The following is a 15,725-nucleotide window of genomic DNA, read 5'->3' as shown; positions in this document are numbered from 1 at the left end:
TTTTACAATCGAAGGGACCTTTACAGTGGTCAGTATTTGTCAGTAGTATGCATGACCTGCAACGACAAGAAAGCTCTGCCAGTTTTGGCGAGAGCTTACTTTCCAGCATGCTGTATCTAGAGAAAGGGCTGGCCACCCATGGTTTGGAGAGCAAGGAAAACTACGTTCGGAACACAGATGATCACATATGTACGGATGGATAGAAGATAGTAGCGTCCACTTTGAAACAGGGTGGTGGCAGTTGCCACCATGCACGGCTTTTTTTCTTTATTTTTATTTATCTGTGTCGTAAACTGTTAATAAAATTCGTCGTTTTTTAAATACGTTTTTCTAACCTTGTAACCTTATGTCACTTCTTTGTTTTTGAGCCACCAATATTGCAATCGCTTTTTGCTAACTTCCATCGCAGTTCGATGTCACCTACAATCCGCATTTCAAAGAGCGGGATGTCTAGGAGTGGTTTCGTAAATACATTACATATAGTAGGAATGCGGCGGAGGCTAGAAGTTCTTAAGGAAAGCGAGCAGCAGAGGCTCACCTTTATCGAATAATTTAATCGCATCTTTCTTGCTAACGCAGTGGCCCATCAATTGTTTTAACATTGGCCTGGTATACTGGAGGTGTGGAGTTCACTGCCAAGTGCACCTAGGCGGGCGCCAACTTTTTAATAGGTAAACGCTTTCCGCAACTGGATACACCATTTGTTAAGTGTAAAACGGCCGAGAATAATTGTATTTCAGAATACGTTTTTGTGATGAAGCGTAAAATACCGAACCAAACTATTTTGGTATTGTGCAGATCAAACGCGCCAGCAATGGCAATCTATGGGCAAATCGCCGTCACACCATCAAAAATGAAGTCGTCATCAGCATTACCGGCATACCTATTTTCTTGTACTCGCAGTACGCTGCACGCGATAACAGTGAATGGATGGGCGTATATATTTCCAGGCATCGGGCCCGAGATACTGATTTGCACCTACGGCCGAAGGACAACGGTGGATAGAGTGATGGCAAGTGACGGCCTCTGCGACATCGCCTTCTACGACTCGATATACGCCGACGGCAGGAATATTCTTGGTGACAACCGTTTCGGATCGGACTTGGTGACATTCATGGGTGCTGTCGCAAGATATAGGAAGACCAAGCTTGGAGTAGCGTTTGCGTTTCAGTGAGTGATTCTCTCAGTTTAAGCCGGTCAAACGCGCTTAACTGGAAAATTGACGATTTGATATAGCACAAGCAGAAAGTTCAGGGCCCCTAAAAAAATGGACACTTATTTTTCTTCCATTCTATTCCGTTCTTTGCATCGGCAGTACTAATCAGCGAATGTGTTTCATGCTTTCTCTGCCAAGCCATTTTTGTCCGATGGCTCTACGCTCGAATTGAAGGCACTTGACGGTTACGACAAGTTTTATCAAAAGCTTTAGGGAGTTATTTAGAATCGAGAATGCCTTCAGCAGCTAGAAAGAAAACAATCGCAATGACAGCGACTTTGTGTTTTTGCTCTTTTTTGTCCTCTCCAAAGAAAGGATCAAGGCATTATATTCTGCTCCTATTCAATATATTGGCTGCAATACTGGGGCACTGAAAGTACCAATTAGACTCTTTACGTAGATCGTAATAACACGGGGCAGACAAGCTTCTCTTTTCTTATTTTTTGTTTTGTTCTCGATAATGTGATTTTTAATGTCTCTACGCAGGCACATTGACCAATTGGGAAACGATCTGAGGCGGACCAACCCGAATCCGCTTCAGGTGTTCTGGCAACGGAGGATATACCACACCGGAGTTCTCGATACGCCCCCAAACGCTACCCGAAGTCAAATGATGATAGCAATGTCTCGAATCATGGTGCGGCTAATACTTCTCTAATCATAATACTTAAGAGTGCGACCCTATAACATCTAGAAGATAATAAGAACGATAAATTGCTAGAAAGCGTTATAACGTGCCTGCCGAATCACCACAAGGGGTTTAATGGCAGCACAACATCGTAAATGTCGTATCGACAGAGACACCTAAATAGGGTACTCAAGATTTGCTTTCTTAGATACTCTTCCAACATTTAGAGCAAGCTAACAGATAAGATAGTAACAAAGGTCTAGTCCTTTTATAAAACTAAAATTGTCAACCTTTTAGCCTCTAGGCCATGCAGGAAGGCTTCTGTAGAATCACTCGTAAAATTTGGGATAGATCAGGATGATAATTAACCATGCTTCAAAAGTTATGGAGCACTGGCAATGCATAACCACCCAAGCGGCGATGCCTGGAAGCATGTCGCTTGAACTCATAATTGGAGAAGGGGGTTTGTCCTCCCGTTAAAAGCCGTGGGAACGGTTCTTTTCTGATGGATCAAGAAAAAATGTGATTTTGCTCCTTCGCAATGTTTTCTAACTTATGTGCACAAACTTTCAGCTTGATATCTGAACAACCTTTTTTCTACAATATTTTTCTCTTTTGCGCATCGTAAAAAGCAAGCAAACTAGAAAACATTTCTTAGAAAACTGCTACAGCTTTCACTGCACATTTTTAGTGCTTAGAACGAGTAATAAGAATCTTTTTTTTTGCACAAACTTGCCATTCTCTGTGGTGTAGTTGCTGTAGACGTGGTAGAGTGCGAACAAAGTATGATGCCGCGCATTCAGAATTCATCGCCCGAAAATAAGATTGTTATCGCATCTCACTTCATAGAGAGTAACAAAGTAAACGGGGTAAATATAAATCAACTACTCTTGAAGGAATCAGCTACGCAATGCGAGCATCAGCCCAGAAAGGCGCTTTTGGAAAAACACCAATTTTTCTTTCTCCACAGGGCGCCACGTTTTTCGCCATAGGCGCAGCTTTAAATGAAGCATTGCTTAGCTGTCTGGACTTTCACTTGGTTCGCTTTTAATGACTCCCTGTGGTGCAGTCTTATGCTGCTTGCGGTAGAAACCTGCGCACCTCAAACCATAGGGCCCGAACAGCTCAGCAGCGCCTCCGTAGAAGCGCCGGACGCTTTCCACTGCGGATCAAACCACTTTCCGCAGGCGCGATAGATAGACGGCACCCTCTGTAATTAATAGACTCGCAGCAGCCCGAAGACAAAAACTTCTTGCAATTATTGATAGTAGGCGGCTTTCTATTGCTGTGGCCGTAAAAATGTGGCATTCATTAGTTCTTTTCGAAGAGGGAGCCAGCGCCCGAAGTTTTTAATATTGCTCAAGTCCAAACCTCAAAAATGTTACTTCAGACGAGCATGCACAGCTACTAAAGCTAAAGATTATCGTCTGCACATCGGTTCTTGCTTATGCTCTGCCAGTTTATTGGGGCAGCCGACGCTTACAGTCGTGTGACGAAATCTTGAAACCAAAGCTTTTTCTGAGTTTGCTTCTACGAGGAGAATCAAGCTTGCACATGAGTTTCCGTGACGAACAAGCAAACTTTCTGAAAAGCGAAGAAGGCGCTCCCCGGTCGCGGCTCCTCAAACTTACCGGAGTTGAAAGAATGCCGACTTCATGGGTAGTTCACGCACCACCGCGGTCGATGAAAAAAAAATCTTCTTAAAGCACCTCTATTTAGATCGCAGCGCTCAAAACTTCGATACTACTTGGAAAGTTAGCTGTACTGAACAGATATTTTGAATTTTAGGAAACCAACTTCCTTCAGCCATCTACTGATATAATAAGTCGCGTCCTCCTTAACGATATGACAGAGTGTGTACGTTCACGTCAGCGTTGCAGCTAGGATGATGTCCGACCACAGTCATGGGCTTAAGAATGTGTGAATAAGGATATCAGCAGAAACTATGGCTAGCTATATTGCTAGAACACAACATTGCTTTACGAAACAATAACAGCAAAAATACATTTCCAGACGATGTCTGCTGCAAGAAAAGCCTCGAATTATCGCTGTCGAGGGCCCACCATGGCAACAAGTTTTCTTAATCGAACTCTTAGCCTAGCTTCCCCGGATACCGGATATATTTAGTTTGCCTTAAAATTCAGATTGTTACTACAATATACCGCTGGTATTCTAAGACCCACATTACATGCGCCGCCTACGTTGACTCCTAGTTTTGTCCTCATCACCGTCTGGTCCTAATGCTTTTTAAATTTTAACTCCCTTCTGCTCAACCGACAGACTTCGGATGCATCTGCTCGGTCGGTGTGTCCTCGAGCTTGGCGGTAGGCCTGAAGATTGCCTTTCATATCTTCGTGTCTGGGTGTCCGTATAATCCGATATTTTGCATTGAATGGTCGCCCCTTCTGAGGATATCGGCGGCCCTTTTCCCTAGTATTCCGTTCATGAAACTCCAGCACGCGTTCTGGGAGTCTGTCAGGGGCTTTCTGGTCATGTTCTCAAAAGAAACCACTAAAGCAACTGCGTTCTCCTCAGCGTCTCGAATCGTGCAACCCCGCAGCGATGCGCCGAGCAGTTCGCTGCATCTGTGGTCATTTACCACAACCGCTGCCTTCTGGTCACTTTTGGAAATTGATGCATCCACGTACACAGCATATCCGCGATTTCCACAGACCCGCTCAATCGTATTGGCCTGGCCTGCTTCCTTCTCATGTTGTGGGTCGGATGGATGTACGTTGGTACAGGCGCTACATTAAATGGCCCCTGATCTCATAGGACACGCCTACCGTACGCTCGATCCGTCTTGATAGCCCAGTTGTCTTAAGAAGGCTCTTCCAGTTGTTGTGAGCAGGAGCCTTTCCCTCTGTGAGACTAGCTGCGCTTCCCGAAGTTCCTCGTATGTGTAAGGCGTTGAGGACGAGTCAGTCGCGCTCCGGATGTACGGAGAGATATTGGAATATTACAAAGATGGCAGGCGAAAGTACCTTCCGCCACAGAACAAACTAAACAGGTAGCAGTCAATATCTTGGTGGCAGCAGCAGACAATTCTTACCCGTGCAATGGTCCCGACCACATATTGGGACACCTGTCTTTGGTGTGGTGATAGACCGACTCGCTATCATATTAGATGGGGCTGTCAGCGTACCACAACAGTCCCGGTGATTCCCAACGCCCCTATGGAGCAGTGGGAGCCCGCGCTGTAGCGCTGCAACGCGCGGAACCAGCTACGGTTTATTGACTGCGCATGCCGGACAGCTAAGGCCGCCGAAGTTCTCGATTAGGGACCCGACCACTAAAGACGCCGGCAACGACAATTGGTTTGAGCAAATAATGTTACCTCTATCTCTCTCTCTCTCTCTCCGCATAGATCTGAACGATAGGGTACAGTGCATAATCGCTTGTGCGTCTTTCTATAGAAACGGCTTAAGTTGTCGATCTAAGTCTTTATGGCTAACTTTTCATCCCCTTTTCCTCGTTTCGGATGGCTTAATTTCATCAATGTTGCGCCATTCTGCAGGCGGGACTTTGATTCCTCATCAAAAAAAAAACGAGAAAGTACCGGCTGTACCATACCACGAAATTTGTCAGAAATCCCCACACAGTCACATTTTTTTCTTTCCGCCTTTGACAGATTCTAGACCGCTTTGCCCAGAGCCAGAGAGCGCTTAATCGTCGGGCGCTCACAGCTCTCTCTTTGCATCTCCAGCCAGGGAGTGGATATACTTCATTAACGACGAGTTCAAGTGAGTACCGCTTCTCAAGTAAACGGTAATTGACAACTTACGTAGTTTGAGGGTATAGGCCACAGGTGTCTAAGGAAGCCCGAGGAAAATGCCTAAGAAAAGTTACGAGCAGTGCTCCGGAAAACATATGGCGCCGCATATGATTTATGTTGCACAGTGGCTGATTCTTGCAGGTATGCTTTCTTAACACTGTACATTAGAGCCGCTAAACCAGAAGGAAGCATTGTGGACGCTACTACTAGCTTCGATAAACGGTTAACTCCTGGGCTGGCAACTGTGCACTGTGTTAAAGAGTTTCCCGTGGCCGCGGAAACTGCGAACCTGACACGACTGTTTCCGTTCAATCGTTGTTCGTACAAACGAAGTCAAGAATCGGCTTCTTATTTCTTAAGTCCTGAGACATTCTAGACATGTCTTAGTAAAAACATTCCGTACAATGGTCCTGTAGAGCCCATGGTCATGAATACGGTATAAAGCTTTCAAAAGCGCTATGACACGGGTGTCAGTACTTAAGGCACGTAGGAACGCATCAAAGGCACAGGCAGAAGGAGGTGGCTTTGGATGTGCGCAGAGGTAGACTGGACGACGGCATGTTCCTTCACCTTCTTCTCTGCGTGTTTTTTCGCGCAATGTATTTTAAACATCCAAAAACCAACTATGCCAACTAAACACCTTAGAAATTACTGCGCGTACGCGCTGAAAGCTGACTGGGATCTCCATGACACTGCACAACTCGCAATAACAACCCCACAATTCTCCAGTGATGTAGGATAGTGGCAGCTCAGCATACGTCAGAAAGAATTATTTGCCCGCCTCTGTTGATAGAACTAGCGGCGCTGAAGAAATGAAAGAAGTTTGTGTGCACAAAAGTTGAACTGAACAAATTTTTCTAGAAATGCAGAAGAGTAGTTCTTGGAGGCGATAATGAAATACGAGACGTGCTGAAACATGAAGAATATTTTCTTTCTAAGGTTTTTGAACATTTATAGATAGTTATGACCCAAGGAAAAGCTAAGGCGTCAAAGATTCCTAGCGGGTTACATAAACATCCAAAAATTGAGCGTTGGCAGTGACATTCAACTTTGTGGACCAATTTTACGTCTTCATGTAGAAAAGATGGTTAATTCAATGCAAGCAGCAATTGTCATGAAAGCATGTCGAGGGATGTGTGTGCAGAAAGTGCAGACAAGTATCCCTCTAAATATATACCGGTTTATAGACTGGCCTTATTTGCCTATACCGACAATGAATATGCATCTATTTAGAAGCGTTGCAGGAGAAGAAAGGGCGAATTCGCTAAAGAGCATTAGATTAAGACGCTTAAGTTTTAAAGCGCGAAGAAAGAATGGATTAAAAATCCACACGTTTGCTGACTGAATGGGTTGCTAAGTAATTAAAGATGTGGGTTGTCGCTAATCCCCTAACAGCGAAGCATGTAAGAATGAGGGGCGGTGTAAAACAACGTATCAAATGAAAGCAATGACAAACTTTCTATAAAGTGAGCCATCCATTTCAAGTATGAACATAAACGAAATATTCAGAAAATAATTTATCTGTGTCCTTCTGCTGAGGCAAAACCTGCCGCGAGTTACCTCGAAATTTTGCTAACCGTATAAGTAATCACCCACACCATTCAAAAATAATGAGTCCATGAAAAAATATTAGGGAAAAGAAGGAATTAAAGCGCACTTAACTGCCAGTTTCAAGCTAAGTGCTTCCGTATTTTGGAGCTCCTTAAAAAGCACTCTTATTGGTTAACAGAAAATTTTCAGTGCTGGGCTACTATACGCTGTGATTTAAAAAAAAAATAGTCGTAATGAGCTTAACCCCCGTAACATACTCAGGTATTTTATTTCGCTGGATAATTAAAAATAATATTGAACTTTTCATTACCCGATTTCGCAATTTATAGATGGGCTTACAGTCAGCCTCACAGAGAGCTATGTTCCTTTGAACAGCATTTAGGCTGTTCTACAGTATGCGTTGTATGTTTGCGCCTATTGTCTATGCGTCGTCTGAAGAACATTCTTCACTGAGTTCACACCAATCTCGTTGACATGCAGGAGGCTTGAGTTTATCCCGGACTTGCTCGTTGTGTACGGCCACTTTCCGTTCGGGGACAACACCGTCGACAACTGCGCTGTCATGCCGCCGACCCGTTTATCAGCCGTCCCCTTAGCCCTAGAAACGCGCGGCAGCTACTCGTACGACATGGTGAGATGGTTTGCGGAATCAAAGGCGCAAGTCTTTGTTATTCGGAAGCAATCTTTCACTCGCATCCGAAAGCGGGAAAGAAACTGGCATGCACTGAGTTCTTTGATTGGTCTGTGATGCAGATACTCTTTGCGTTCTGTAAGGCCAGTATGCGACGAAATGCAGCGTCCTCCATGCAGTATGGTTCCAATGCGTAATTGAGCTATCATGATGCGCTACTCTTTTAGCAGTCTCAGAGAGTAAGGCTAGATATTGTGGTCGGAATATGCAGTCTTCTGCAAGACAGCAATCTGTTGTATAAACTTTAAGTGCTGATCATTAATATACAACCTTGTATTTAGCTACACCATCTAAGCAGATAAACTGTTGGCAAAATGCAAAGATTCTACTAGCTGAACATTGCGAATTGATGTATCGAATTTTCAAAACTAGAACTTGGTAAGGTTGTTTCCATTTGAACATAAAACGCACACTTTCAACTACTACGAAATTCAAACCTCTTGGTTTCAGCTTACGGAACCCCCTTCGTCATTTTGTGCTGAGCTCGTTGCAGTTCAAGAAGCACTCTGCTCCGCGGCCGACAAAACTATGCTCTGCGGCCCGCGTTGTCATGCGCACTGACTCCCTTCAAGTTGTCCGGATGCTACGATGTATTAGCCGCTGTGCAACATGTCAGGCCATCCACCGGCTCGTGGCACGCATCCCGCAGCCAGTACGTATTGAGTGGGTACCAAGGGATCTGCTGACCTATCAAAGCCAGGCAGATTTAGCGACCCGCCTCGCGAATACAAACTCATCACCGCCTCGGATCCTTCATTTGGACAATTTTACCCTCCTTTCATCAAGAAAGGAACTCCTCCGGCACCGCACACGTGCTCTCATCCCTCCGTGTGCGGTAACCCTTCCTTGCGGTCTTACCCGTGCAGAGGAGGTTGCGCTTAGGAGGATTCGGGTCGGGGTTGCCCTCACACCAGCCATCACTCGGAAGTGGCCTCAGTACCGAGATTTGTTTCCTCGGCCAGGGTGTCCGATATGCAAACACGAGGACATTGAAGCCGACATACATCACTTACTGTGGGACTGCCCAGCTCTCAAGCCTACAAGGATCCAGCATCTGATGGTAGCAGGTCTTTCACAAAGCAACCCTGCGCCATACATTGCCTGGACGAAGGGACCGTACCATCGTTCTTTACTGGACTTCATCAAAGCCGCTAACCTTTTTCCATTCATTTAATCTCTACTACATCATTCATCACACCTTCACCCATCATTAATGCCCTGGGGCAATAAATTTCGCTTAAATAAACGGTGTACAATCTTGTTTAAGAATCCGGCGAAAACATGGAGAAGGTTATTTCTATTATGGAATAGTCAACAAAGCGAGAAAATAACGTGACTTAAGCGAAAGGCTCGGGGAAATGCTGTAGGAAGAGCCTCTTATCTTGAGGTTTATGCCACGAATTCCGCACGACCCTGCGAATATTTCGCATAAGTGAAGCTTCCCGCCCCTGGAACGGATATCGTCACGAGGCCCGCTCAGAGTGCTTCTTCGCAGTCTTTTCTGGCACTCTGTGTTTTGTGAATAAGCTAGTTTGTAGGAGACAGACCTTATTTTTCATTTGCATGAACTGCGTAGAATCGAGTTCAGCTACTCCGTATGACAGAGAACTGGTTGGTAGATTCATGTTAGCGCCGTCGAGTCAGGCCCAGGAGTGGAGAGGTCTTGCCCCGTAAACCGGGCGTCAAAGCGGGTTTGTCTCGCAGACCTTGTCCGCAAATTCAATTAATTCCTTTTCACACATCAGAGGGCAGTGCATGAGCTGAGCTTGTAGGTGCCGGTTTATTACGCGTGCGGTCGCGGTCTGACTGTTCACACGCTGGAATCAAATTTATGGAGACGGCTTGTCATCCTTTTGGACTGACCTTACTTAGTCCTAACCTTGACGTGAATCTCGGCTGTTGGGTTTATGAAGACGAGATTTACCTATCTGATTTTCGCCAAGCCTACAAGATCCCGATTGCTGACGTGAGCCGCTGAAGCCAGCCACACGGGGCACTGAGCAGGATGGAGGTTTGGGTAGAAACTCATTTCGGGCTTCCAAACGGCTTTTTGTTTTCGAGTGTCGTCAGTGACGACTGCGTCTTCATTTCATCGGTAGTGTGGAGAACGGATGGCAGCGCGTCAAGGGGAAAGGAGACGTTACATATTCGAGTAATGGAATAGGCTACTGGGCAGGAGAAATAGCCAAAATAATAGAGGAAAAGGAGGATCGGGAAGATGAGTGTGTTGTACTGTACGCCGCTCAACTTGGGAGTCTGAGAGCTGCTATGCTGGGGTTGTGGTGGAACTAGTGTGTACAGTGACTGTAGGAAGCAAGTGTAATATTTCATGGTCTCCTTTAAAATGTGTGCCTCCTCGGCCATGGGAGGGAAAGGCCAGAGTATCTTCGTTCTCCATATAAATGTGTATTGGGCAAGCTGATTGGCCAGCTCATAAGCGGCAATTCCTACACGGTCTGGCACCCAAAACCCAGCAACGCGATAGGGGATGTTTAAAAAGCACAAGGGTGAGGTCCCAGTGTAAGTCTTTGAGGAAGCAGCGCACGCGAAATGCCCGTGTGGCTGTCATGTGCGGGTAATCTCATCCGTGTGAAAACATAATTTTTTTCTCTCGTGGCCAGGTTAACCTAATACGTAGTAGGGTCATTCGACACTCACACTTTTCCGTCGATCTCAGCTCCAACCATATATCGTGGCACGCATTCTACGGAAACATGACGTCTGCGTGGCTCACAAATCCGTCTCAACGATCACCCGCTTCCTACCCCGCACAAAACCGCGCCCCTCCCCCTTAAAAAAGCAACAGGACGCTGTCTAAAAAATTCCCTGCTCCGAGTGCCCGGCCTCATACATCGGCAAGACAAAAATCCTCAAGTGGGGAATCGGATAACACAAAAAAAAGACGCCCGGTAAATGAACTCGGCGCTCTGCCCGTTATTGGCCGTTAAACGTCATAATGTTAAGAGGAATCATGTTGAGTCGTGGCACATCTTACTCACAAAGGCTACGGTAAACAGGAGTTCTATTTTACGCCCATGTAAATGGTTTTCGCCACGTGATAGCAAAAGGAAAGCGAAACCCACACCCTGCTGCTGCTTGCTCGTCTATCAGTCATCCCTAAAGAACAGATCGAGGTGGTCTCGAAACACAAATTTCTATTTTTACTTTTCTTATACACTGTGAGACAGCATCTACGTTCCAGGCTTTTCGCGATATCCTCGTATGAAGTCTGCAACTCAGGAAGCGAACGTCTAAAGGGTTTTGCTGCGTTTAATTTGGTGTTTGCTCGTTTTTAAATAAGCCCACTGTCGTTTTGCTATTCTTCTAGGAAATGAAATGGCCCGCCCCGCACAGCACTGCTGGTCAAAAACTTGAGCTCTGGAATGGAAACGACCACCGTCATGGTCGTTTGTTCGAATCCTTTCACCATAGGCGACTTCTCCCTTTCCGGTAGCCATCAGCTTACCTTGTAATGAAAAATGCGTCAAATTCTCGTGCTGTGTTTTGTTTCAAAGGCACGCCGTGATTGAGGGCTGGAATTGTCCAGTAACTTTCGGTATTATATGCAGTTGTCTTTACTTTGCTATATTTTATGCCCACCCTGGCCGTTTGATGTTTTGAGGTAAACATTTCAGTGTGCTCGAGCGTCTGATAGCACCTGAACAGCATGGACGTACGTAAAAGTCACCGTGTACGCTTAGCTGGGCCTAGGTAATTGAAAACATGCAAACAATGAGCCAATTACAGGAGCAGACTAAACGGTGCATCGCTAGGTCATACTGCAATGTTTTATGTTTACCCTTTTTTTTTCTCCACCTCCTCGACCCCAGCGCTTCCGTTCCTGTCAATACGCTCCTCTTTAGCACTTCCAAGGGGAAGTTGGGAACTGCGCACGCACAACCTCTCGATGCTGCTTACTCTTGCTCTAGCTCATCGACCTCAGGCACAGCGCAACTGTTGGGAATTGGAAATAGACGGCCAATTGGTCTGGGCAAGCGGAATGGCCCGTGGAAAACAGTGCGCGCAAAGTTTGACTCCCGCGTACGTTCCGCCAGATAAATAGGTTTTTACCTTATTTTTTGGTTCTTTCAATGGCGGTACTTTTCTGCAAACACTGTTTTCGTACACTCCGTATCTGCGCTATTTCGGAATGGCGCGTGGGAGCGCTAGAATTCGCTGCGCCCCAGTGCCGAGGTTATACGCAATATTTAAATTCTAAAAAATAATGTGAGTATTACAGCTGGCTAAATATGCCTAATCACAACCAAGCGCCCGACACCAAAGGTTAAAACGTTATATATTATATTTAGTTGGCCATCTTACCCGTGAACAGGATTTACATTTTTTTCTGGCGTCAACCTCAAACACTATTACTTTCCCGCAAAAGGCATCTTATGGCTCAGCAAGCCAATTTAAAAAGAAAAATCAGTGGCGGTATTTCCTGAAACACCCAGTATGTGAGTGACAAGATCAAAGGGCCCTATGAATTATTCCCCTGTGTTCTTTATCACGCAGTCGCACGGCCCCGTTGGCGCCGGGGAGTGGGAAAGGCGACAGCTGCCGACCCTTCCCCTTGTCTCGGTAACTATGAAAGGCCGCTGGACAAGAGCCTCTCAGGGAGAGCCGCTGCAGTTTTTCTCGCGCTGTGAAAAGAATCCCATAGCGGCATCATTTGGGAGCTACACACAGGTGAGCGAGCGCAGCTACATTATCTGCTGCCTCACCCTCTAGAACGAGTATCCTGAGGGGAAGAGATCAGAGGTTGCGGCTACTTAGCTCTTCGAGAGTGGCTCCTTGCGTTGAGGAGTGTAGAATTGGAGGAGCGCAAGTGGCTAAGCTTCTGTTGAGGTAATTTTATATAGTATCAAAAGGTGTACGAAGCACTTCGTCTAACGCCAAAGAAGCCACATTTGATGCCAGCTTTATAGTTTTTTCAGAAGAGAACACTCCCGCGTCCTGCTCCACAATTACATATTTGCCTACCTGGGACTGTATCAAGAACAAAATGATGAACTGGTAGCGGGCACGTATAACGTTGCATACCAAGTGCATTAATGTGGTCCAAATGTTCTAGAGTGTGGTAACATTATGGAAGATGAAGTTTGTATCGCCGTCAGCTGTATATAAGGGTTGAGGAGGAGAACACCTGGGCATATGTCTGTCCTAGACTAGCGATGGTGTTTGAAAAGAAAAACGTATTTGAATACAGCAAAATGTGCCCACCTTTGCTTTTCGCGAAAAAAGAACACAATTTTGGCTGAGTATCGTATAAATAATGCATTAGCTAGTCAGCAATGCACATACAAATACTTAGGTGTTATAATGTCGAATGACGGTTCATGGAGTGCACATGTGGATCATGTGGTTAGCAAAGCTGGTAGGGCGCTGAATTTCCTTCAACGTAATTCAAAGTGTTTGCAACAAAACATCACGAAAACGGCTTTCATGTCACGTGTGCTACCTATCATGGAATATGCCTGTGTTGTATAGGACCCTGCACAGCAATCGTGATTGACAAGCTGGAGAGTATTGACAACAGGGCAGCAAGGTTCGTCTTGGGAAGGTACGGGCGAAGAGTTAGTTGTACGGAAATGAAAAGTTATTTGCAATGGGAATTCCTTGCTTCTCATAGAAGGAAGGTAATGCTAAAACTTTTCTACTCCATATTTCACAATTGAGCCGGCATAAGATCGGGAAAATTATTTTTAACAGCCCTTTTACGTTTCAAAACGACATGATCATTCTTGCATAATTCGTGAGTACCGTGCCAGGACAAACTTGGTTGCCAATTCATTTTTTGTCAAGAGTGTGCAATAGTAGAATCAGTTATCGGAAGTGCAAGTGTGATCTGTTAATGAACATATCTTTTTTGCAAATTTGTAACCCTCGTGCTGTAACGCCTTGGGGCAATGCGGGGTAAATATTGAATAAAGAATAAAAAATAAAGATTTGGTTTTTGCTACACTTAAGGACTTTAAAGTTCTCAAATAAAAGAAGGTGTTTTTCTAAAGTAATGCACTCGCCGTTGATTTCATTATAAAAAAAACCACGCCTGAATTATGCGCAACATTCCCTTCTTACGTCCTGGGCTAAATTGATTTTTGCTGATCAGCTATCTGCGCAGAGACTCGAAATTATGGAAATAAAAAGATACCTGCTGTAATGAAAGCAGACTCCTCGTGACTAAATTACAAATAAGAGTAAACGACGCCATGTTGAAGACAGCGCTGAAGCCTGGGCCATAGGCTTCAACACGGAATGCGCACTAGGGTAAAAGTAGCATCATTGGTATGCCCCATCATTACAACGAATTCGTCGGAATGCCACCAGCAGCAGTCACTGATGTCGTGAATCTTCGTAGGCTTCTCTATTGGCTCCACCTTTCCATGGACAAAGCTCACAATATGGCGTGACGGCCGCATTCCGCCTCGAAATGGGAGACGGCGGACATAGGACAGAGTGAGCAGCACATGTGAACAAGTGTACTGCGTCAGCCGTTTTTCTTGTATATACCGCAGATACCAAGATACCAGACCCAACATTACGCCATGCTGACTTACGATGCAAAGAACCGGACTTTGTTTGCGTACGATAACGAAGCGGGACTGGCTGCAAAAGTACGTGATTCTTGTCGCATCTTTCCGAGAACTCAGTTCCCTTTTGTTTGTAAAAGTTTTGCATTGTGCACACTTCAGCATGCTTGTTCCACTAGACCGTAATAGCCTAGAAAATCACCCAGGCTTTCAAACCGAAGTTTGCTGAGTGGTGCTAGAAATCTTATTATGACCGCCTGGTGTCACTACTACTGACAAAGCTAGGTATTTTTTTATTTTTATTGGCGAATTTATTGTTTAATGGGCGGCTTCCCAGGGCGAAAACGCGTCATGTACATCTGGTCGCAAGCTTCTTCCATGTTCTTCCTCATATTTATCTGTGTATCCAGTAATCCGTAACATAAATCTCTCCAAAAAGCGGTGTTGATCTTAGAAACACAGTTTTAAAAAATCCGTGTGGATGTTTTATTTTTGTAATGATTACACGCAGCTGTGCAAGCTCAAGGACACAGCGCTGGACGTCACATTCGGCATCGCCGCATACGACGTTGACTACGACGACTACGCCAACGAGTGCGGGACGAGGAACAAGTTTGGAAAGCACAGTCGCCTCAAGGCCCTTAGAAATGTCACGGACTACTACAGAAGTCTCGCCAGCAAGATTTTCAATGAGGCACGATGCACAAAAGTTGTGTCGTGAGGCCAGTGTGTTGGCCATTTCTCACCAGCCCTTCGCGCACGGTTCTGCCGACACAGCAAAGAGACCACCAACGATTGGACTGAAAAAAATGCAATAATAGCATGACATCCAGTTTTTTTTTTATAGGAGACATTTCGTCACGTACTAGCATTCATGAATAAAAATTTGGCAATACCTTTTTCGATACAATTTGTACAATAACATATCTATAATCAGGAAGTAAATACTCAATGGCGCCTGCCCAAGTGGAACACTGGACCAATATCGTGGCCTGTTCAAGATTTTGATAATACCGCTCTCCTCCTGCCATACGCTAGCCGTCCCAGTTGGCTCGGGTCGTGGTCCAACGGCTTCAGTGAGGCGGTGGTCCCGCGTTCGCAACCCGAAAAAGCAAGAAGTTTTCTTCAAATCGAAAGCTTCAGTGGAAGCTTCATATCTTTCCTTCCCAGCTGTGTGGTGCACCTGGGTGGAAACGAAGGAGTTATTTCTCCCAAGATACGAATGCTTAGGGGACTCCCCAAAGCATATTACCAATATCATATTCTTTTCTTCTGGAAACTTTCTTCCACGATTTATGAAACATAGGAAGCATTAGCTTCGAATAAGGACT

At 45.3% G+C, this 15,725-nt stretch overlaps 1 long non-coding RNA gene across 1 annotated transcript; it reads left to right on the top strand.

Annotated features, from left to right (window-relative positions):
- The first annotated feature begins 14,390 nt into the window (after positions 1-14,390).
- Positions 14,391-15,363, top strand: LOC144100660 (uncharacterized). The gene is made up of 2 exons (XR_013307782.1): positions 14,391-14,478; positions 14,906-15,363. It is a non-coding gene; the product is annotated as an uncharacterized LOC144100660 (long non-coding RNA).
- Positions 15,364-15,725: the final 362 nt, after the last annotated feature.

The sequence above is a fragment of the Amblyomma americanum genome, chromosome 8 (genome assembly GCF_052857255.1).
Source record: "Amblyomma americanum isolate KBUSLIRL-KWMA chromosome 8, ASM5285725v1, whole genome shotgun sequence".
NCBI classification, from domain to species: domain Eukaryota; kingdom Metazoa; phylum Arthropoda; class Arachnida; order Ixodida; family Ixodidae; genus Amblyomma; species Amblyomma americanum.
Note: the sequence above shows the minus strand (reverse complement) of the source record. Positions and strands in the feature narration are given on the sequence as shown.